A 23975-nucleotide genomic window follows, 5' to 3' on the forward strand; every position below is an offset into this window, starting at 1 on the left:
GCCAACCTGCAGCTCATCTGACTCAACAGGACTTAAGAATATAAAATATAGGAGATGGGTACTTCCCCGTATAGATGTCCTCCTAATATTATTCCTATCTTTAAGAATAATTAATCAAGATATTTGCTATTTTCTGTGTCCACTGCTGCTCACTAGATGCCACAATTAATTTCATAATTAACTGCCGGCCTTTGTTCATTGGGTAGCCCTCTCACCTCTGAGTCAGAAGGCCGTGGGTTCAAGTCTCATTCCAGAGACCTGAGTATGAATTCGAGGATGAAGTTCCCAGAGCAGTACTGAGGGAGTCCTGCACTGTCGAAGGTGCAGTCTTTTTGATGAGACATTAGGTCAAGGCCCCATCTGCCCTCTTGAGTGGACCCAACAGGTCTTATGGTACTACTTGCAGAAGAGCAAGGGAGTTTGCCCTGGTGTCCTGTTTAATATTTAACCATCAACCAACAGCTAAAAGAAGATTACCTGGTTATTATTTCATTGCTGTTTGTGGGAGCTTGCTGTGCACAAATTGGCTGCTGAATTTCCTACATTACCACATTACTACACATCAAAAGTACATCAGTGGCCATGAAGTGCTTTGGGACGTCCTGAGATTGTGAGAGGTGCTATACAAATGCAAGTTCTTTCTTCTCTTTCTAACATTGTGGATTTAATAATATGGGCATGTATAAATGTTCCTTATTTTCAGTAACTTTTGTTTATTTCACATCAGTTAAGATATACAACTACAGACAAGCCCCACAGCCATCAATATCTGACAATTTCCCAATTAGGCAACCAATTAAATCCCAAGTGTGATAGTCGCAAGTCAGCAAGCTGGGGTAGTCGAAGTACACCAACTTGAACCTTTAACATAATAAAATATAGCAGAACTGCCGAAGGTAAGTTGCTATATTCCATATCAGAGTTATTCCTTTAACCTCACACAAGCCCAAATAAGAGCTTTAGAAAGGTGATGACATCTACTCTGGGGAAATGAGTAAAAAGCTTTCCTTGTAACACACTGAACTTTACTGATAACTTAGTGTTGAAGTGTTTAAAGAAAAAAAGCGGCACAGGCAACTGGTTGCCAGCATAATGTAAAAGAAGCTTTCCAGTACTTCCCATATGGCTATCATGATTTTAAAAAATTCTTTCAGGGATGTGGGCATCGCTGGCAAGGCCAGCATTTGTTGCCCATCCCTAATTGCCCTTGACAGCTGAGTGGCTTGCTAGGCCATTTCAGAGGGCAGTTGAGAGTCAACCCCATTGCTGTGGATCTGGAGTCACATGTCGGCCAGACCAGGTAAGGACGGCAGATTTCCTTCCCTAAAGGACATTAGTGAACCAGATAGGTTTTGACAACAATCAATGATAATTTCATGGCACCATTACTGAGACCAGCTTTCAATTCCAAATTTTTATTAATTAATTGAATTTAAATTCCGCCAGCTGCCATGATGGGATTTGAACCCGTGTCCCCAGGGCATTAGCCTGGGCCTCTGGATTCCTAGTTTAGTGACAGTACCGCTAAGCCACCGTCTCCCATCATAGCTTGATCAACCACTCCATTCCCCAGCCATAATATCACTTGCCTTGATGGGCACAAAGTTCAGTAGTTCTTTTTAACCAATCCCTCAAGATGACTTACAAGACTCAGTCATCTTTCAATTATTTCTAACCTATTGGAATATGAAAGTGTCTCAGTGAAATATGTCTTTCCCATACAGATACACACTGCACCTGGCACATTATCCTACTCTTCTATATTACTGCCAATTTGTCTTAACGCAATGGGCAGATACTACAGTGTTCTGGTGTTTCTATTGAATGCTAGCATGCTTACCAATATTCACAACGAACGACAATGGTGGTCTCTGAATTCGGGTTGTCCTATCAGGGAGACGCCTCAAATCAAGGCAGGATACTTGCTCACATGAAGGAAGAGGAAACTGATGGGTAAGTCAACGTGGATTGTGCTGGTCCATCAAACTGTTCTACTACCTTCCGAAATCTCTGCGCTTCTCCAATTTGGCATCCCTGATTATCAACACTCCACCACTGGTGGCTGTGCCTTCTGCCATCTAAACCCTAAGCTCTGGAATTCCCTCCCTAAAGCTCTCCTCCTCTCTACCTCATTCTCTCCTCCTTTAAGACGTTACTTAAAATCTATATCTTTTGCCTGTCCTAATATCTCCTTATGTGGCTTGGTGCCATATTTTGTTTGATAATCGCTCTTGTGAAGTGCCTTGGGACAATTACTATGTTAAAGGTGCCATATAAATGCAAGTTATTTTTGTTGTTGTTGTAGTGGGCAGGTTTGTCAGTGATTTGGTCATTGACTGATAAATGGCTCATGGTGGGCAGGAAAGAATGGTCATTTGGTAGGGAACAGCTGTAACAAAATACAAGGATCAGATGGAGCAATTAAAGACCAGGAAATAAGGCTCCCTTCGTGACTTTCCACAACAGCGCTTCTGATAGCCTTCCTTTTTCCTCAACCGAGGACTCCCCCTTCCCCACCCCACCCCACCCAGGTGTGGTTGACAGGGCCCTCGACTGTGTCTGACCCATTTCCCGTACTACTGCTCTCACCCATTACTCTCCCTCCCAAAACTGTGACTGGATTCCCTTTGTCCTCATCTTCCACTCCACCAGCTTCCACATTCAAAGGATCATTCTCCGCCATTTCTGCCACCTCCAGTATGATGCCACCACCAATCACATCTTCACCTTCCCTCCCCTGTCAGCATTCTGAAGGGACCATTCCCTCCTCGACACTCTAGTCCACTCCTCCATCACTCCTGACACCTTGTCCCCTTCCCACAACACCTTCCCATGCAATCAAAGGAGATGTAATATCTGCCCTTTTACCTCCTCACTCCTCACCATCCAAGGCCCCAAACAGTCCTTCCAGGTGATTTACTTGTACTTCTTTCTATTTAGTATACTGTATTCGCTGCTCACAGTGCAGTCTCCTCTACATTGGGCAAATTGGATGATTGATTTGTGGAACACCTCCACTCAGTCCGCAAGCATGACACCAGGCTTCTGGTTGCTTAATTCACCACCTTGTTCTAATTCCCACATTTCTGTCCTCGGCCTGTTGCAGTGTTCCATTGAAGCTCAACGAAAACTCGAAGAAAAGCTTCCCATTAGGCACTTTACAGCCTTCTGGACTCAACAATGAGTTCACCAATTTCAGACCATGACCTGGTCTTCAACTTGTTTTTCACGTTTTCACTTGCAGACAGAGCAGTTCATTATTCTGCCATTACCACTCTCTCTGGGAAAATGCTTTGTCTTTCACTACAACTGTTACCACCCTCTTTGCCTTTTATTCCATGACATCTTTGTCATTTAATCTCTCCCGCGCTCTGCCCTATCATAGACCTTCTCTTTTGTTATTATTTCCCGCATCCCGCCTTGACTTGCTCAAGACCCATTATATTTCTAACCTTTGCCAGTTCTGATGTAAGCACCCTTGGGATTTGGTGGGAGTGTGTGGGAGATAAACCAGGGCTCCTTCCCTGATCATTACATAATGACTTCTGCTCGAAAGTGTGTGTGTGTGTAACCTGTTGGGTGGGCATTGGGATCAGCCTACACAGTTTAGTACAGCGATGTTCAAACTGGGATCCACAGATCCCCTCGTGGGGTAGTCCAAAACCGGGGGCCATAAATATAAGTGTGTCATCAATAAATCAAATAAAGAATTCAGGAGAAACCTCTTTACCCATAGAGTGGTTAGAATGTGGAACTCGCATGGAGTAGTTGAGGCAAATAGCACTGATGCATTTAAGGGGACGCTGGATAAACACATGAAGAAAGGAATAGAGGGATATGTTAATGGGGTTAGATGAAGAGGAGTGGGAGGAGGCTCGTGTGGAGCATAAACACTGGCATAGACCTGTTAGGCCGAATGGCCTGTTTCTGTGCTATGTCCTGTCCAGTTGTCATCAGATTATATAGTTTGGCTATTTGTCGACTTACTAGCATAGGAAAATACGAATTAGGAGCAGGAGTAGCTACTTACTAGCATTGTACTAATGTTGTTGCACTGGACAATAAAACTGTTGCCCTTTAACTAGCTGGCACTCTCTTTGGAAGTTATACAGGGGGTTCCATATAAGCAGTGGGGTTAGGGAGTTTGCAAACACTTTCTGTGAAAAATGGACAATGCAGCAAACCCTTGCAGGAATTCTAGACCAGCTTGATTCAGTGTCTTCAATAGAGGAAGGAAGACTGCGGGGTGGGGGAGAGGAGGAGTGAGAAGAGAGTGAGAACGGAGAAATGGATAGACTGATGTTACTTGAGAGGCGGTAAGCTGCTTTATTTTATCAGCTTAACAAAGCTGCAAAGTAACTCACCCACGGTAAATTACAGAGTGCAATTCTCCTGCTCTAGCTGCAGAACTGGAGTCTCCAGTCACCTTGTCTGGCTAGAACTCCATGGTTGACTGGCCGTAATGAATCTCATCACTTATTGGCTGTGTCACGAGGTGCAGAGGTTCCCAGAAGCAGACTGTTCCCGTGTAAAAGAAAAAGAAGAAAAATCTGAGATGGGCTGTCTCACCCCACTGCAAGACTTCAAAGTGTCGGAGAGGCCTTCGAGGGTAGTGCAAAGGTGAACAAGCACATTTTCTGGTAGGTAATTTTAACAACAGTTCATTCCCTGAGATATGGTTACAAAAGCACAGCGGATCATTAATTTTAATTTTTATCAATTACCGACATAAATTCCAGGATTGCTTTGGGTTGCTGGATCAGTTATAAAAGGAAAACGATTCTCTCTCAACGTTTTTTCAGTTTAAAGTCCCAAATTCTCCTAGTTCTTTAGTGCGCCACAACTGTAACATCATCACACGCTTTGCGTGACTTGCACACACATGATATGTAAATCAGGATGATGACATGTGTGTCCATTCTCCACCAAATGCTTTCAGTGCACAGAACCAACTGCCTTGACGATTTAATACTTAGTTGGGACAGAGCTCAGTTCATGGATGGGTGGTTCCTGGTCAACAGGACCTTGGCATTCCCTTTTTTGCTGATCATCATTATCATTGAGTGCGTGACAAAGTAATTGGAAATACAAAATGAAAGTACTGGTGTGGTAGAGTTATTTCCACAGACAGACATGCAATCACTGGAAGTGACATTTAGAAAAGGATCCAAGAACGTCTTACAGCATTTGATGAAGGTTGTAGGCAATTAGGAGTGATGATTCACGCAGAGAATTTGGCAGTACAGTTTTAAAAAAAATCTCCAAGCCTTTTGTGACAGTTTAAATCTCTATCTCAATTAAAAAGATTCCTTGCTGTTATTCTGTCCACTATACCGTGGCTGCAGTGTGTACCATCTATATGATGCACTGCAGCAAATCACCAAGGCTTCGTTAACAGTACCTCCCAAAGCTGTGGCATTCACCACCTAGAAGGACAAAGGCAGCAGGTACACGGGAACACCATCACCTCCAAGATCCCCTTTGGCTCACATAGCATCCTGAATTAGACATATATTGCCATTCCTTCATGGTCTCTGGGCCAAAACCCTGGAAAACCCTACCAAATAGCACTGTGGAAGCACCTTCACCACATAGACTAGTAGTTAAACAAGGCAGCTCACCACCAGCTTCTTAGGGGCAACTAGGGATGAGCAACAAATGCTGGCCTTGCCAGTGATGCCCACATCCCGAGAATGATCTATTTTAAAGAGCTTGGTGTTCTCTGAATGTTGATACAGTATAAGGTGACTAGTTTAGGAACACAGTACATTGTAGCTGCCAGTGATATCTAATTTATTTCAGTCTGACCTTACTGCCCTGCTGGCTCTGTGGTAATGCACCAATGCACCACACCATGTGATACTGAGCCCTACCGGGAGTTCTGCAATTCAAGATTCTGCGGCAGAAGAGTTCAAGTAGAATCAGTGGGGATCAGTTCTATCGATTAAAGGGTAATTCTCTGCCTTTATGTGTCAGGTGGGTTCACTCAATCTCCTATACTGCATATTGGAAATTCTGGCAGGTACTCACTTGATTTTCTGACCATTGATTTAACCCCAAAGTTTCAGATGAGCTAACCTTGGAAAATGTAGTTGAAAACAGCTGCTTTAGGCTGCTGGTTTGCAACTTGCCATTGAGGCCCTTGAAAGTGATGGCCATCAATGATGTGAATAACTACGGGTTGTTATTTTGTTCAACGGAGCCTTTTTTAAGTCCGCGGTTCACCTTTTGTGAGTTTTAGGCATGTTCCAAAAAAACAACTAGGCTCCAAATGGAAGGGTCTTAGGAATGGACAAGTGAGATTTATTGTGAAGGGGAAAGACATGGCTAGTGGAGCTTAGAACAAGTTGGAGTTGATGAAGCAAGCAGGGTGAGAGACTAGTGAAGATGGAACTGAAGTAGTCAAGTCTGGAAGCATCAGAAGCACATATAAAGGTTTCAGTGGTGAAGGTGGCTAATGTTGCAGAGGTGGAAATCAGAGTGATGGTCAGCTGTGGCTCAGAGGGTCGCAATCTTGCCTTTGAGTCAGAAGATCTTGGGGTCAAATCCCATTCCAGTGATTTGATTACAAAACCTAGGCTGACATTCTGGTACAGTGCTGAGTGAGTGCTGCACTGTGACAGGTGCTGTCCTTTGGCTGAGATGTGCAACCAAGACCCTGCCTGCCCTAACTGGAAGACATAAAAGATCAGAGGGCACTATTCATTGAAGAGGAAGGGCACTGTCCCTGGTGCCCTGGCCAATATTTATCCCTTGATTAACAACACTAATACAGATTATCTGGTCATTATCACATTGCTATTTGTGGGAGCTTGCTGTGTGCAAATTGGCTGCCATGTTTCCTACATTACAACAGTGACTACACTTTATAACGTATTGGCTGTAAAGTGCTTTGGGATGTCCTGAGGTTGTGAAAGGGGCTATATAAATGCAAGTTGGGGGAGGCCGTGGCATAGTGGTAGCGTCACTGGCCGAGTAATCCAGACCCCCAGGCTGATGCTCTGGTGATATGAGTTTGGATCCCACCACAGCAAATGGTGAAATTTAAACTCAATTAATAAATCTGGAATTATAAGCTAGTCTAACGGTGACCATGGAACCATTGTTGATTGTTGTAAAAACCCATCTTGTTCACTAATGTCCTTCAGGGAAGGAAATCTGCCATCCTACATGTGACTCCAGACCCACAGCAATGTGGTTGACTCTGAAATGGCCTAGTGAGCCACTCAGTTCAAGGGCAATTAGGGACGGGTAACAAATGCTGGCCTGGCCAGCGACGCCCACATCCCATGAATGAATAAAAAAAAGTTCTTTCTTTACTGCTTTAAAGTTCAGCTCAGCATCAAATATAACACCAAGATTGCAAATAGTTTAGTTCATAGAAACGTAGAATAATAGAAGCCGGAGTAGGCCATTCGGCCCTTCGAGCCTGCTCCGCCATTCAATATGATCATGGCTGATCATCCAAACTCCATACCCTGTTCCCGCTTTCTCCCCGTATCCCTTGATCCCTTTAGCCCTAAGAACTATATCTAACTCTTTCTTGAATATATTTAATGATTTGGCCTCAACTGCTTTCTGTGGTAGAGAATTCCACAGGTTCATCACTCTCTGGGTAAAGAAATCTCTCCTCATCTCAGTCCTAAATGGCTTAATCCTTATCCTTAGACTATGACCCCTGGTCCTGGACTTCGCCACCATCGGGAACATCCTTCCTGCAACTAATCTGTCCAGTCCTGTTAGAATTTTGTAGGTTTCTATGAGATTCCCTCTCATTCTTCTAAACTCTAATGAATACAAGCCTAATCAACCCAATCTCTCTTCATACGTCAGTCCTGCCATCTCAGGAATCAGTCTGGTGAACCTTCGCTGCACTCCCTCCATAGCAAGAACATCCTTCCTCGGATAAGGAGACCAAAACTGCACACAATACTCAAGGTGTGGGCTCACCAAGGCCCTGTATAATTGCAGCAAGACATCCTTGCTCCTGTACGCGAATCCTCTCACTATGAAGGCTAACATACCATTTGCCTTCTTAATTGCCTGCTGCACCTGCATGCTTACTTTCAGTGACTGGTGCACAAGGACACCCAGGTCTCGCTGCACATCCCCCTTTCCCAATCTATCGCTGTTCAGATAATAATCTGCCTTCCTGTTTTTGCCTCTTCACATTTATCCACATTATACTGCATCTGCCATGTATTTGCCCACTCACTCAACCTGTCCAAATCACACTGGAGCTTCTCTGCATCCTCCTCACAGCTCCCACTCCCACCCAGCTTTGTGTCATTTGCAAACTTGGATATATTACATTTAATTCCCTCATCTATATCATTAATATATATTGGAAATAGCTGGGGTCCTAGCACTGATCCCTGCGGTGCCCCACTAGTCACTGCATACCACTCGGAAAAAGACCCGTTTATTCCTACTCTTTGTTTCCTGTCTGCCAGCCAGTTCTCTATCCGTATCAGTACCTTACCCCCAATCCCATGTGCTTTAATTTTGCATGCTAATCTCTTATGTGGGAACTTATCGAAAGCCTTCTTAAAGTCCAAATACACCACATCCACTGGTTCTCCCTTATCAATTCTACTAGTTACATCCTCAAAAAATTCCCGTAGATTTGTCAAGCATGATTTCCCTTTCGTAAATCCATGTTGACTTTGTCCGATCCTGTCACTGTTTTCCAAGTGCTCTATTACATCTTTTATAATGGACTCGAGCATTTTTCCCACTACTGATGTGAGGTTAACCGGTCTATAATTCTCTGTTTTTGCTTACCTCCTTTTTTAAATAGTGGGGTTACATTATCTACCCTCCAATCCGTTGGAACTGTTCCAGAGTCTATAGAATTTTGAAAAATGACCAGCAATACATCTGCTATTTCTAGGGCCACCTCCTTAAGTACTCTGGGATGTAGATTATCAGGCCCTGGGGATTTATCGGCCTTGAATCCCGTCAATTTCCCTAACACCATTTCCCTACTAATACTGATTTCATACAGTTCCTCCTTCTCACTAGACCCTATGTTCCCCAACATTTCTGGGAGGTAATTTGTGTCCTCCTTTGTGCAGACAGAACCAAAGTATGTATTTAATTGGTCTGCCATTTCTTTGTTCCCCATTGTAAATTCCCCTGTTTCTGACTGTAAGGGACCCACATTTGTCTTCACTAATCTTTTTCTCTTCACATACCTATAGAAGCTTTTACAGTCAGTTTTTATGTTCTCTGCAAGCTTACTCTCATACTCTATTTTCCCCTTCTTAATCAATCCCTTTGTCCTCCTTTGCTGAATTCTAAACTGCTCCCAATCCTCAGGTTTGCTGCTTGTTCTGGCAATTTTATATTTCTCTTCCTTGGATCTAATACTATCCCTCTAGTTTCTTTTGTAAGCCATGGTTGAGCCACCCTTCCTGTTTTAATTTTGTGCCAGACAGGAATGAACAATTGTTGTAATTCATCCATGTGCTCTTTAAATGCTATCCATTGCCTATCCCTTTTGTCAACCCTTTAAGTAACGTTCCCCAATCTATCATAGCCAACTCGTGCCTCATACCTTCAGAGTTTCCTATATTTAGATTCAGGACCCTAGTCGCAGAATCAACTCTCTTACTCTCCATCTTAATGAAGAATTCTATCATGTTATGGTCGCTCTTCCCCAAGGGACACCGCACAACAAGATTGTTAACTAATTCTTTCTCATTACACAATACCCAGTCTAGGATGAACTGTTCTCTAGTTGGTTTCTCAACGTATTGGTCCAAAAAACCATCACGTACGCACTCCAGGAATTCCTCCTCTACAGTATTATTGCTAATTTGGTTTGCCCAATCTATATGTAGATTAAAGTAACCCATAATTACAGTTGTACCCTTATTGCATGCGTCTCTAATTTCCTATTTAATGCCATCCTCTACATCACCACTGCTGTTTAGGGGTCTATATACAACCCCCACCAACGTTTTCTGCCCCTGGGTGTTTCTTAGCTCGACCCATACAGATTCCACATCAGGATTCTCTGAGCTAATATCCTTCCTCACTATTGTACTGATTTCCTCTTTTACCAACAACGCTACTCCACCTCCTTTCCCTTTTTTCCTGTCCTTCCTAAATATTGAATACCCCTGGATGTTCAGTTCCCATCCTTGGTCACCCTGCAGCCATGTCTCCATAATCGCAGCTATATTGTATCCATTTACATCTATTTGCGTGGTTAATTCACCTACCTTATTGTGAATACTCCGCGCATTGAGACACAATGTCTTTAGGCTTGTCTTTTTAACATTCTCAGTCAGCTTAGCATCATTTCGCACTATGGCCCTATTTGTTTCTTGCCCTTGATTTCTATGCCTTCCATTTTTGCCTTTTTGTTTCCTGTCTTCCCTTTCTATCCTTGTTTCCTCCTCTTCAGTGTCCCCGCTCAGGTTCCCATCCCCCTGCTATTCTAGTTTAAATCCTCCCCAACAGCACTAGCAAATGCCCCTGCAAGGACATTGGTTCCGGTCCTGCCTGGGTGTAACCCGTCCCGCTTGTACAGGTCCCCAGAACCGGTCCCGATGTCCCAAGAATCTAAATCCTTCCCTCCTGCACCATTTCTCCGGCCACATATTCATCTGGTCTATTCTCCTGTTCCTATACTCACTAACACGTGGCACAGGAAGTAATCCTGAGATTACTACCTTTGAGGTCCTGCTTTTTAATTTAGCACCTAGCTCCTTAAATTCATCTTGCAGGACCTCATCCCTTTTTTTTACCTATGTCATTCGTACTGACATGTACCACGACCACTGGCTGTTCACTCTCCCCCTTCAGAATGCCCTGTAGCCGCTCCGAGACATCCTTGACCCGAGCACCAGGGAGGCAACGTACCATCCTCCTCACAGCTCACACTCCCACCTAGCTTTGTGTCGTCTGCAAACTTGCATAGTTCAGCCTGAGAGAATGGCCATGGAGGGTAATGGAATCAATGCTCAGGGAATGGAATCTATGATGGGAACCATTCGCAATGACTTTGGTCTTCCCGACACTGAAATGCAGGAAGTGGTGGCTCAACCAGTAGTCGACATTAGACAAGCAATCTGATAAGGGATAAGTCAAGGGGTTACAAATAGTAGATGGAGAGGTAGAGTTGGGTGTTAGCATACCTATGGAAGCTAACCCACACATGCGAATAATGTTACCAATGGGGTTCATGAAAAACGGGAAGCCATAGGGCCTGAGGACAGATCCTTTAGGGATTCTAAATGTGATAATGTGGAAGGATAAGAGGAAGTCCTTAGATAAGGAAAATTCAGTTGCTTCACCCTTGTAATTATCCACATTTACAAAACTGTCAACACGGTTTCTGAAACATATGAGGACAGGAGCTCTTTAAGCAAAGCAAATCTGGCAATAAAGTTGAACAAGAATATTTGTCAAATTTATGTATTTGGCAGTAGTTCCTTTCCGTGCTTATGAATAACTCAACTAATTAATATACTGCGCAACTGTACATTTTCAAAGCTCGGACCAGCACTGTTCAACTAAGCAGTACATTGCACAGTGGCTATTTTCCTTTCCGGTTCAGTGTTATTTAATTGAATTCTTATATAACACCTCATTACAGATGCTAGGGAGAAACCATCTCGAGCTTTCAAGAACAGTTTGCAGAAATACATCATGGTTCAAACTCATTTCACATGTGAGGCCTGGTTTTGACGCATCCTGGTGGGGTACAGTAAAAGGGAACTTCACAATTTGCCTAATCTAGGAATGCTTAATTACTTAAGATTTTAGAATGAAAATATCACAGCCAAAAGTGGCTGCAAAACGTATGACAGGTAAGAACAGAAGAAAAATCCCCAAGCTCCAACACTCTATCCCTTTTTGATTTATCAATTCCAATTTCCTTGTCTTCTCGCCATAGCCCTGATCAACACAGAGGTCGACAGATTTTCGAGAACTAAGGGAATTAAGGGATATGGAATAGTGCAGGAAGGTGGTGTTGAGATAGACGATCAGCCATGATCTTGCTGAACGGCACAGCAGACTCAAAGGGCCAAATGGCCTACTCCAGCTCCTATTTCTTATGATCGCTTCCTTCTCCAGAAAAAATCTTTTAATTTAAGTAGGAATTTGTCTGGACCTGGTTTTTGGGCCCAGACTCCCTGCTGCACAGGCATCAGATTCTGTCTCCTCTACTAACGGCTTCCTTTTAATCCCACCCCCAGTGTCAAAGTAAGATCAGGACACGGTGGAAAACGGGAAGCTGGTTCAATCCCTTTAATTTGCCAAAGGGCAGGTGAGGTTACAATTATCCAGCGTGCATCCAGCGTGCATTTCCTGTCGATCACAATTCAGGTTTCACCCGAAATTCTATGTCACATTCACCAAAAAAAGGAAGTGTTCTTTGAAAGACAAAAATACCACAGCCAGAATATCTGCAGCCTCATAATGGACCTGTCCACAAAAACAGGCAGAGTTCTGACCTGCAGGCATTCTGACCTGGGTATTTATTTGAAGAATCCAGAGAAATTGCCTCTCTTAGCTCTAAAAAGATGTACTTTATACTTTACATTCTTCTACCCTCATGAAACAGTATCATCTGACTTACAATAGTAAGAGTGTCAGCTGTGTTCAGTGGGTAGCAGTCTTGCTTCTGAATCAGAAGGACGTGGGTTAAAATCCCACTCCAGGAACCTTGGCACATAATCCAGGTTAACACTTCAGTGCAGTACTGAGGGAGTGCTGAACTATTGGAGGTGCTGTTTTGTGGATGAGACATTAAACCGAGGCCCCATCTGGTCTCTTAGATCCCATGACAGTCTTTGAACAGGAGCGGAGGGGTTCTTCCCTGGTGTCTTGGCCAATATTTATCCCTCATCCAATATCATTGAAATAGATCGTCTGGTCATTTTCACATTGCTCTTTGTGGGAGTTTATTGTATGCAAATTAGCTGTCATGTTTCCTACCTTACAACAGTGATTACACTTTTTAAAAAAAGTACTTCCTTGACTGTAAAGGGCTTTGGGATGTCCTGAGATTGTGAAAGGCGCTATGGAAATGCAAGTCTTTCTTTCGTTTTACAAGTGATGCCACAGGAGATCCGCTAATTTGTTAAAAGAAATAAAATGAAGCGACATTGCACCAAGAGTGGGACACTGCAGCTTTAAGAGCCAGTTTGGTTTTACTATGCTGCAGACCTTGTCCGGGCCCTGCAGCAGATAGGCAGCCCTGGGATGAAAAATTGTGCCATATGGTACTGTGGTCACAGCAGACCCGCTCAAGACTGTGGCTTGTCATCCATTTTACTCAGGATTTAATAATATACCGAAATGAGGGGGTTTTGAGGGCCATAAAGCAACCTACCTAAATCACCTTTTCACATCAACCTGACTATGAAGAGAAAAGGTCTCCAGGAAGGCTACATCTCTATTGTTGCCCCCTCCCCCCCATCCCTCTCTTAAAAGACTGTGCCCTGGCTAGGGTACATCTCCAGAAGAGCCACTGCCTCTCGTAGCTCACCCAGTTAGCCATGCTTCATGTGTGAAGCTAGACAGCAAATGGAGGTAGCCTCCTTAACCATGGAGGGCCTCATAAACAAGGCCAATCCTATCTTCACCTGATGGACTCACATGACTGTGACCCAGCTGAGACTGACTACGGAGTGGCTGTCAAACCTCGGACATTCTGGCCCTTACGCCATTAAGCCAGCTGATCTCAGCTCAGGCGAGCAGTAGCAGTATGGCTGGACTCAGGAACCAATGGGATAAAAATACTTGGGATTGGGTGAAGCCAGAAGCAGTCCTGACCTCTGATGGAATAGCAAACTGGCGCACACTATCTAAGCTCACAATTATGAAGAATATTCACTTGGGCTTGGTACGGCAGGGGGGGAAGGAGGAGGAGCTGTGATGTCATATGTCTGCACAAATCAACATCTTCAGAAGGGAAATGGGCCATAATTAGGGCAAAATTGAAGGGTGTTTATTCTTTCCAAAACACTAAAGCCTGTTGCATATCGAAGGGAAGTTTGCAATGATACATTCAAGGGGGCGTTTGCTTAATTTGTAATGAGTTTGCATTCCACTTGTACAAAGAGCTTTAATATTTCTTCATCAGTCTGAGTTATAATCAGAGTAAGAACCAAATCATCTCTGAAGAGGATCAATGAGGAAATTTGATTTCAGAAGTACTAAGACTATAGTTGTTCATCAGTAAAGGCTCAGTGCATGAGAAAAAAAATTGGAATATGATAAAACGTTTTAAGTATATGGGCTGATCATTGTAACATTTAGTGACAATGTAAACGGGCAATATCGGACCAGCTGTCTCTTATATATCTCTCCAGATCTTTCTTTTCAAATGGTCATCTCTCCCAGTTTTTGTACTGAAACCAATTACCTCTATAAAACTCTGCCATTTGTTGATGTGATTCTTGTTTCGGCTCCACAGGCCGTGAGGATTGGCATTCCACAAGGACAAGATCAAATGCCATGGACTTTCTTTATCTGAACCTATCTTTTGATCTTGTACAGCAGCTTTACAAACAGGCAGTGCTGTGCTGAATCTGCTGCATAGCTCAGCTTTATGGAAAGCCAACACACCTGCATAGCACCATCAAAGGCCACTGATCAGCTTCCATGACTTAGACGTGGCACAGAAAGATTCCACATTTGATCCAAGGTAAGTTCTGAATTAGCTGATCTTACCTGGAGTAGCAGTTCAGCACTACAATTGCTCAAGGTAAACCTGGGCAAGCAAAGAGAAATTGGTCACTAGTTCCTCTTCTGAAAGGTATGCAACTAATGCTTCTGTGCAGTGTGTGCCTGAGGGGATCGCAGGAAGTGGGTGTTGTGCTCAGCTGTGATGCCCTCATTGGCCAAACAGCCCATCTAGACTCACTGTCTTAGGTTCACATCTGAAGAATGAATGGCCACTAATTGGAGCACTGCCAGCTCCATGGAATTGTTCCCCAGAAAAAGTAATCATCATTAGGAGGGGATGAGAACAGAGAAAATCTGCGGGAATAAAGTCCATCAAGATATGTCTTAGTATATCATTAGGTTGGATGACAAGAGTACAAACAACAAATCATAAGATCCATTCAGGCAACTCCTGTCCATGCACAATCTAATTGAATTTACCCTACAATTGTTTAGTCCCGTGAGAGAAAGTTCTGCATGAATAATCCCCCAGCTCATCAAAAGTAGTCACGCACTTATTGGTATTGGTGGGGCGGGGGAGTTTAACCAAGACAGGGTGGGGGAATGAGGCAAGTGTCAAATTCCTCCCCACTGCCATCATTTTGAGGCCCGGCCTATTTTAACTCTGAGGCCTCATTTACATCCACCAGTCAGCTGCCCACTTGAAACAGGCAGAAAGTGGCAGCAGTGGGCAGTTAGGAATCTGCCTGCCAGTGCTCGGGGTGGGGTACTGAGTGGCGTGGAGGAGAGCCGGGGCAGCAAATGCCCTGATATTCCTTGGGGGGCCCCAAAGGATCACACCTGCTCCAACAAGGGAAAATTTGCACTTACCTGAGTCAGACAGGCACCCCGCCCACATGGCGGTAGGTTTTAGGAGGTGATTTTAATTGCGTGGCTGTTCCTGTCCGGTGGGGTGGGTTGAAACTGCACCCTGTATCTGCTAATGTGTGTGCGGCAGATTTCACTACTGAAGATATCTCCATGTCAACAGGGAAAAGTGAATCATCAGGAAAAGCTGTAAAGGTACCCGCTGCAATGGTGTACCCAATGCAATGGTGTATCTGCCTGGTTTCTAGCATGGGAAATGCAAGACATTTGTAACAAATGCAATGTATGCAGAGTGATACAGCGACTGGAATAGAGATGCAGAACAGCCATAGGCCACACTTTTGGTGGCAGTTAAACGAACTGGGATCCAAAGTGACTGAAACAAAGCCAAATTCTACTGTACACATGGACGCCTACAAATGACAGATATTATCCTGCTACTAGAAGTTGCATGATATCTGGAAATTAGATACATGTTCTTGCAAACAGTGTAATGTAAACTAAACAAACACTCAACCTTTCTAATATCTTTTTTGTATCTCCCTTTGTTGAAGGTACTTCGCCCAAATGCCCATTCTTTATGTGTGACCCGGGACAGTTCTCATGGAATCCTGTCGGAACAGAGAATAAACTCCTTTGGGGGAGAGGAATTTATGGAGAAAATTGATGAAATGTTGGGGGAGGGGGGAAATGCTAAAGCTTTTCTATAAACAGGGAAGAAGGAAGGCAATAATATAATAAAAGCAAAATACTGCGGATGCTGGAAATCTGAAATAAAAACAAGAAATGCTGGAATCACTCAGCAGGTCTGGCAGCATCTGTGGAAAGAGAAGCAGAGTTAACGTTTCGGGTCAGTGACCCTTCATCGGAACTGACAAATATTAGAAAAGTCACAGGTTATAAGCAAGTGAGGTGGGGGTGGGGCAAGAGATAACAAAGGAGGTCTAGATTGGACCAGGCCACATAGCTGACCAAAAGGTCACGAAGCAAAGGCAAACAATATGTTAATGGTGTGTTGAAAATGTGTGTTGCAATGCCACTTTAAGTGAATCCATTTGGATGAACTTTGAGAAGGGGGCACACATCTCTCTTCACAATCAGCATTACTCTCATGTCATCGAGCAGAGGTTTAATTTAAAATCTGATTACGCAACCCTATCTTTCACTTGAGTATAACAATCACTGCCAGCAGAATGCTAAATGTGATTCATTTCCATTTTTGCTGGTGAGTCTATTTGAAATGGCACAGTGAAGAAAATCCATGAAGGAGGACAGGCCTTTGCACTTCAAATTCGCGTATTGAAAGGTAATTAGTCAGCCTCTTCTCCAAAGGTTTAGCTGGTAAATGAAGTGTGCTCCTGAGCCACACAAACCAAACAGGTTCCAGGTTCAATCTTTGATTTGTGCTCAGTTAACTGATCTCAGTCAGGGCACAACCGTTTGCTCAGAGCCCTTCAGCTTGAGGGAGGAAAATAATCATCCACTTTTCCCATTATCAAAGGTTCACTGGATGGCAATCACTCACGGTAACCCTATTTGGACAATGGAGGAGGATAGAATGAGGTTTGACTCTGCTGCCCACCATCCTGAAAAGCTGCATGCATTGGCAGTCTAGGCTCACACAAGTGTTGTCAGGTGGGCCCCTAACAGGTTGTCAGGTTGGCTAAAACAATGAATCCCAAATCAATGCAGAGAGGGAGGAAGAAAATGAAGAGAAATTACTCACACACATTGATCTTGAATAGGCATGGACTGCCACTGTTAAAACGGAGCATCACAAAACCTGAAGGCGTCAGATAATTGGACGCAAGTTAAGCCTTCAGCTCACAATGTTAGAGTGTGATAAATCCAATGCAGCATGACCAGGAACCACAAATTCTTAAAAATATTTTGCAACAGATGATAGAACCATCGAAAAGTTATGCCACAGAAGGAGGCCATTCTTAGTGTGAAGAAGGGAGTTTGGAAAGTGAGTGAATTTTAAGGGTTAATCTCTCAAGACTAGTTTTTTTTACATCTAGCAATTAATTGAAGCGGTAAGTTAGGTTGCTTGCAGTTTTAAATAGGGGTATACTAACACTCAGAGTAGATGTAGCTAGTTAACTAGGTAGCAAGCTTAAACTAGTTTCTGAGCTGCAGCAGAGCTCTAGCAGAGCTGACACAGCATTTTTTTCAGAGTATAAATTCAGGGGACTCTCAGTGCTGCTTGTCTGCACTGGGTGCTGCTGGAGGTCAAAGAGTGTTAAGAAGGGAGTTTGGTAATTGAGGGAGTTTGGTACGGAGGGAAACATTAATTAAAAGAATTTGAGTGCACAGAGTATAAAGTGGGAGTTTGGTGCATGAGGGAGGGGCTCTTTTCTTTCTTCTACCTTTTCTCAGCCTCCAGTAGCTGCCTCTGTCTTCGGTACAGGGGAAGACGTTGATTGGTAACTGGTAAGTTATTGTACTTCTTATTGTAATAAAAAGTTATTAAAGTTACGTTATGGCAGGTCAGCTCGGCCAAGTGGGATGTACGTCCTGTGGTATGTGGGAAGTCATCGACGCACCACGTGTCCTAGATGAACACATCTGCAGGAAGTGTCAGCGGCTGCAGAAGCCTGAGCTCCGGGTTTTGTAATGCGAGCAGCAGCTGGAGTCACTGTTGTGCATCTGCGAGGCAGAGGACTACGTGGATAGCATGTTTAGGGAGGTGGTCACACCGCAGGTTAGGAGCATGCAGGCAGAGAGGGAATGGGTGACCACCAGGCAGTCTAAGAGAACCAGGCAGGCAGTACAGGAGTCCCCTGAGTCTATCTTGCTTGCTAATTGTTTTTCCATTTTGGATACTGGTGAGAGTCATGGTTCCTCAGGGGAGTGCAGCCAGAACAAAGTCCTTCTCAGATAAGAATGCTACCACTGAGCCAAGGGTGACATCTTAAAACCATGAGCCCTGTTTACCTATTCTAGTGGGTCATAATGATCCCATGGCACTACTTGACGAAGATCAGCGAATTCTCTGAAGTCTCTTAGTCAACATTTTTCTCTCTACCAACACCACCAAAGATATATTAACTGGTCATCATTCCATTGCTGTTGTGGAGAAAAAAAATGGGTTCACCCGCATAATAGTGAATGTATTTCACTGTGTGAAATGTAAAGTGTCTAAGGAAGTGCATAAGTGCAACTTCTGTCTTGATAATTACAAACAGGCTCATATGGAACTTCTCTGTTAATCTAATGAAGCCATTAATTTAAATACTAAAATAATCTTCAAAGGAACTTAATAAAGGCATTTTAATCTATTTGTTACCAATGTTACACAACAGGATTGCAATAGATTGTTTTTTGGGATATATGCTGCATTTGTATCATGGAACTGCTGCCAAATACAAATCTATCAACAATGTTTGTCCTCTATCCCTCTCTTGTTTGGCCCCTATCATTGTTTAGTGTTGTCTCAGCATTCAGTGATGCAGTTAAGAAGTTGGATCTGGCCCTCATGTTTTGGGCCAACAAGAACTTGTATTTATATAGCACCTTTAACATAGTAAAACCTCCCAAGTTGCTTCACAGGAACAAAATTTGACCCCAAGCCACATAAGGAGATTTTAGGGCTGATGACCAAAAGCTTGGATAAAAAGGTAGGTTTGAAGGAGCATCTTCAAGGAGGAAAGAGAGGAAGAGAGGGTTAGGGAGGGAATTCCAAATGTTAGGGCCTTGGCGGCTGAAGGGACAGCCGCCAATTGTAGAGCGAGGTCCCTTGTTAACCACTGGATTAGTTCCAAGGGGATACATTTTATGGTACAAATTGGAGTACAATGGAGTCCCTGTCATCAGTACCATGTGGAATCAGCAGGCTTTAGTCTAATACAAAAGTGGGAATATTCTTCAAGTAAAACTAGAACCAGGATCTCACAAATTCCTTCCGTGGTTTGTTTTGAGTCAGCTTATCTCTGTTGGGGTAATAGGCGGAGACCCGGGGAAAGGAAGGGTAATTGCAGCCAGGGTTCCAACCTGCTGGAAAGTATCCAGATGTGGATGTCAGGCCAGGACAAGATCAGCTGTGCCATGCTTCACAGATGAACAGCCTGGTCACACTTAATATTCTAGGCTCACACTTATAAAGAAATCTGGATGAGGCACCAAAGAGTTTCCAACACCCTCGCCCATGGAAGGGTCAGCATCATCAGGAGACGGCAAAAAATTAGAGAACAAAGTGAGGTGGAATCCATAATAAAGTAGGTTGTCCATGATGTGAGCTAGAATTGGCCTTGATAAAACTCAGGCACAACTCCTCCTTTTCAATTAATTAAACATTGTTTTTGTACAGATAAGGTCACAAACGTACAAGATTTATATTCTGCTGATAGTGAGGAGCTAGCTTTATTCCCAACATAAAATTTCAATTACTTGCACACAAGGCCAGCGTTAAAACAGAACTAAGACCCTGATTATTACATCAACATTGACCCTGGGAATAAACTTTCCAGATACAAATTCTGCTGGAGCCTCAACGACAGCTGCTACCTGGAAATAGTTGTCTGTGAAAGTATGATTCACTCTTTAAGCAATTCAGAATTCTGGTTTAACCTTGTATTAAGGGGACTTTGTCTTCATGAAAATAATTTCAGCCAAACTTTTTTTTATTCATTCATGGGATGTGGGTGTCGCAGGCCAGGCCAGCATTTATTGCCCAACCCTAATTGCCCTTGAACTGAGTGGCTTGCTAGACCATTTCGAGGGCATGTAAGAGTCAACCACATTGCTGTGGATCTGGAGTCACATGTAGGCCAGACCAGGTAAGGACAGCAGATTTCCTTCCCTAAAGGACATTAATGAACCAGATGGGTTTTTACAACAATCGACAATGAATGGTTTCATGGCCATCATTAGACTAGCTTTTTTTATTTAAATTCCAGATTTTATTAATTGAATTCAAATTCCACCTTCTGCTGAGGTGGGATTCGAACCCATGTTCCCAGAGCAATACCTGGGTCTCTGGGTTACTAGTCCAGTGACAATACCACTACGCCACCGCCTCTAATTTTATCATTGGCTTGTGAACATATGAATTAATGACATTGCCTAGAAACACTGCATCACATTGAAACTATTTTCCAATCAAAAAAACAAAAGTTTATTAACTTTACATGACAGTGCCACTTTAAAGAAATGTAAGGATAAATTCACATTCACAGCCCATTAGATTTGTTTAGCACAAGATGAAGTCCCCTGAGGAGACCAAACCATCGCCTGCTAGCACTCTCATTCAACCTGTGCTTAAAATAAGCCACAGTAAATTGAATCTCAACTGTAACTAACTGAATAGATTCTGAAATTAAACTGGGATTGGACGCTTTTTACTGAAATTGCCAGTTTTCTCTATTTTAGAGCTTTATTGCAATCTGTTGGCAACAGCATTATGAACGATAGGTCTGGGGAGTTCATTCTATGAGCCTTTCCATACAAAGAAATATTCTTTCAATCTGAAATATTCTTCCAATGTAAAGATGCAAATCCTTCTTGCACTAGGGCTGAAATTCTGCAGGGCCGTAGCTAATGATCCTTCTTTTGGGCCTCCTTATCTCGAGAGACAATGGATACGCGCCTGGAGGTGGTCAGTGGTTTGTGAAGCAGCGCCTGGAGTGGCTATAAAGGCCAATTCTGGAGTGACAGGCTCTTCCACAGGTGCTGCAGAGAAATTTGTTTGTTGGGGCTGTTGCACAGTTGGCTCTCCCCTTGCGCCTCTGTCTTTTTTCCTGCCAACTACTAAGTCTCTTCGACTCGCCACAATTTAGCCCTGTCTTTATGGCTGCCCGCCAGCTCTGGCGAATGCTGGCAACTGACTCCCACGACTTGTGATCAATGTCACACGATTTCATGTCGCGTTTGCAGACGTCTTTATAACGGAGACATGGACGGCCGGTGGGTCTGATACCAGTGGCGAGCTCGCTGTACAATGTGTCTTTGGGGATCCTGCCATCTTCCATGCGGCTCACATGGCCAAGCCATCTCAAGCGCCGCTGACTCAGTAGTGTGTATAAGCTGGGGATGTTGGCCGCTTCAAGGACTTCTGTGTTGGAGATATAGTCCTGCCACCTGATGCCAAGTATTCTCCGAAGGCAGCGAAGATGGAATGAATTGAGACGTCGCTCTTGGCTGGCATACGTTGTCCAGGCCTCGCTGCCGTAGAGCAAGGTACTGAGGACACAGGCCTGATACACTCGGACTTTTGTGTTCCGTGTCAGTGCGCCATTTTCCCACACTCTCTTGGCTAGTCTGAACATAGCAGTGGAAGCCTTATCCAGCACTACTAAATTCCTCATGTGTGCCTTTGCCATCTCCAAGTTCAACATCTGCTCACTGGTTCTCCAAGGTCCATCCTAAAAAAAACTTCAACTCATTCAGATCTCTGTCCACCTGCATCCCCTTTTATACAAAATTCCCCTCACCCAACATCCCCATCTGCACTGGCTCTCTTTCCCTTAACACATGGAATTCAAAATCCTCATTCTGCTTTACAACTCCCTCAAGGCCCTGATGCACCCTGTCCCTGAAAATTCCATCAACTCTGCATCTCAGTTCCCACATTGTCATTCAACCTAGGAACCTAAGTGGGGCCACTGAGATCCTCAAACTTGATCTACTTTTCAATACAATCATGACTGATCTGCATTGTGTCACCTCAATTAACCTGTTTTTGCTCCAGACCTCTTGATACTCTTATGCAGTAAAAAATTATTGATCTTAGTCTTGAAAGTTTCATTTGACCCAGCATCCAAATTCTTTTGAGGAGCGAGATACAGATTTCAATTCTCTGTTGTGTGATAAATTGCTTCCTGATTTCACGTCTAACAGGCCTAATTCTTATTTTATTCTAAACCTGATTCCTCTGGGTTCCTCCACCAGTGGAAATAATTTTGCTGTTTCTTCAGATTTGCCTACTGTGCACTCCCTTTCCCTCCACTACCTGATCCGTCTACTGTCTAGCCCCTCCACCTCACAACATCTCTCCCCACCTTCAAAAGCCTTCTCAATCCTATATCTTCAACATCTCCTTTGGTCACCATCACCCCCACACCTCTACCCCCACCCTACTGTAGACAATTCTTCCCCCAATTCCCACTCAATGCATGTCCCCCTTTGTGAAATGGCCCAGGATATTTTACTACTTTAAAGGTGCTACATAAATATAAGTGTGTCATTGAGTCAAGTTTCCCAAACAGTACTGTTGCTTTTTTTTAAAAAAAAAGCCTTACATAAAATTCATTTTGATTTAGACATTTTCAGGCAAACAAAATACTCAGTTGCACAAAAGAAATGAAGTTAAAAGTCATATTCGGTTAAATCTTTACATTAAAAAAAGGGCTTGGGCTCTTCTCTCTAGAAAAAGGGGAGACTGAGGGATAACCTGATGGAGGTCTTCAAAATTATGAAGGGGTTTGATGGGGCAGACATAGAGAAAATGTTTCCACTTGTGGGGGAGACAAAAACTAGGGCTCATAAATATAAGATAGTCATTAATAATTCCCCCAATAAGGAATTTAAGAGAACCAGAGAGTGGTTTGAATGTGGAACTTGCTACCACATGGAGTAGTTGGGGCAAATAGCATAGATTCATTTATAACAACAACAACTTGGGAAGGTAGACAAGTATATAAGGAAAAAAGGAATAGAACAATATTCTGATAGGGTTCAAAGAAATAGTGTCCGAGAATGCTCTTGTGGAGCATAAGCACTGCTATCGATCAGTTGAGCTACAACCCTTACACCACAGCAAGGTGTTAATTCAGTATAACCTGTGCCACAAGATAGATATGGATGAGAAAACTCATGCAACCCATCTTATTTGTTCTATCCAGAAAGACTCTACAGTCCCCCAACTTGCAATGAAACTGCTACATAAGAACAGAGGAACAGGAGGAGACCACTTAGCCCCTCCTCAAGCCTGTTCCACCATTCAATCAGATCATGGCTGATTTGTGACCTACCTCCCAATGTTCCCTAAATTATTCTGTGAATTTTCTTTTTTAACGGTAGGTCTTTCCACATGTTAATCACTCTTTGTGTGGAGTACTTCCTAACATCCATTTTTAATTTACCTTTTACAGGTTTGACTCTGTGTCTCCTATACCTTTGGATGGCAATGAGTTACATTCTCAAGTGGTGGCAGCACCCAATATAAGTCAAAGAAAATCACACCATACTTTTCATCTGATCACCCTAATCTCACAGCTGGGGCCAAACATCGGGATTGTGGCTTTCTAAGGGCTAATAAGTGATATTTGGAACTTTTTCCCAGCCAATCAGAGATCAAATATCATGAATATAAGGTCAGCAATAAACCAGACAATGAGGGTGGAGCAGAAGAGTAATATTACTTAATGTTAAAGTACAAAAATATTGTAAAATAAAATTTGAAATGGAGAAGAACGAGTGAATAGGGAAGACAAAGCAAATAGGCAGAGCAAAGTGCACCT

The 23975-nt window shown here is 43.3% G+C and overlaps 1 protein-coding gene and 1 long non-coding RNA gene across 2 annotated transcripts in view; one reads left to right on the top strand and one right to left on the bottom strand.

Moving 5' to 3' along the window:
* slco3a1a (solute carrier organic anion transporter family member 3A1a) overlaps window positions 1-23975 on the bottom strand; it is a 140902-nt gene that overhangs the window by 56330 nt on the left and 60597 nt on the right. The gene's annotated exons all lie outside the window — the stretch shown is intronic.
* Window positions 4541-18779, top strand: LOC137352348 (uncharacterized). The gene is made up of 3 exons (XR_010969685.1): window positions 4541-4640; window positions 14438-14668; window positions 16071-18779. It is a non-coding gene; the product is annotated as an uncharacterized lncRNA (long non-coding RNA).

This window comes from Heterodontus francisci, chromosome 38, assembly GCF_036365525.1.
Source record: "Heterodontus francisci isolate sHetFra1 chromosome 38, sHetFra1.hap1, whole genome shotgun sequence".
NCBI classification, from domain to species: domain Eukaryota; kingdom Metazoa; phylum Chordata; class Chondrichthyes; order Heterodontiformes; family Heterodontidae; genus Heterodontus; species Heterodontus francisci.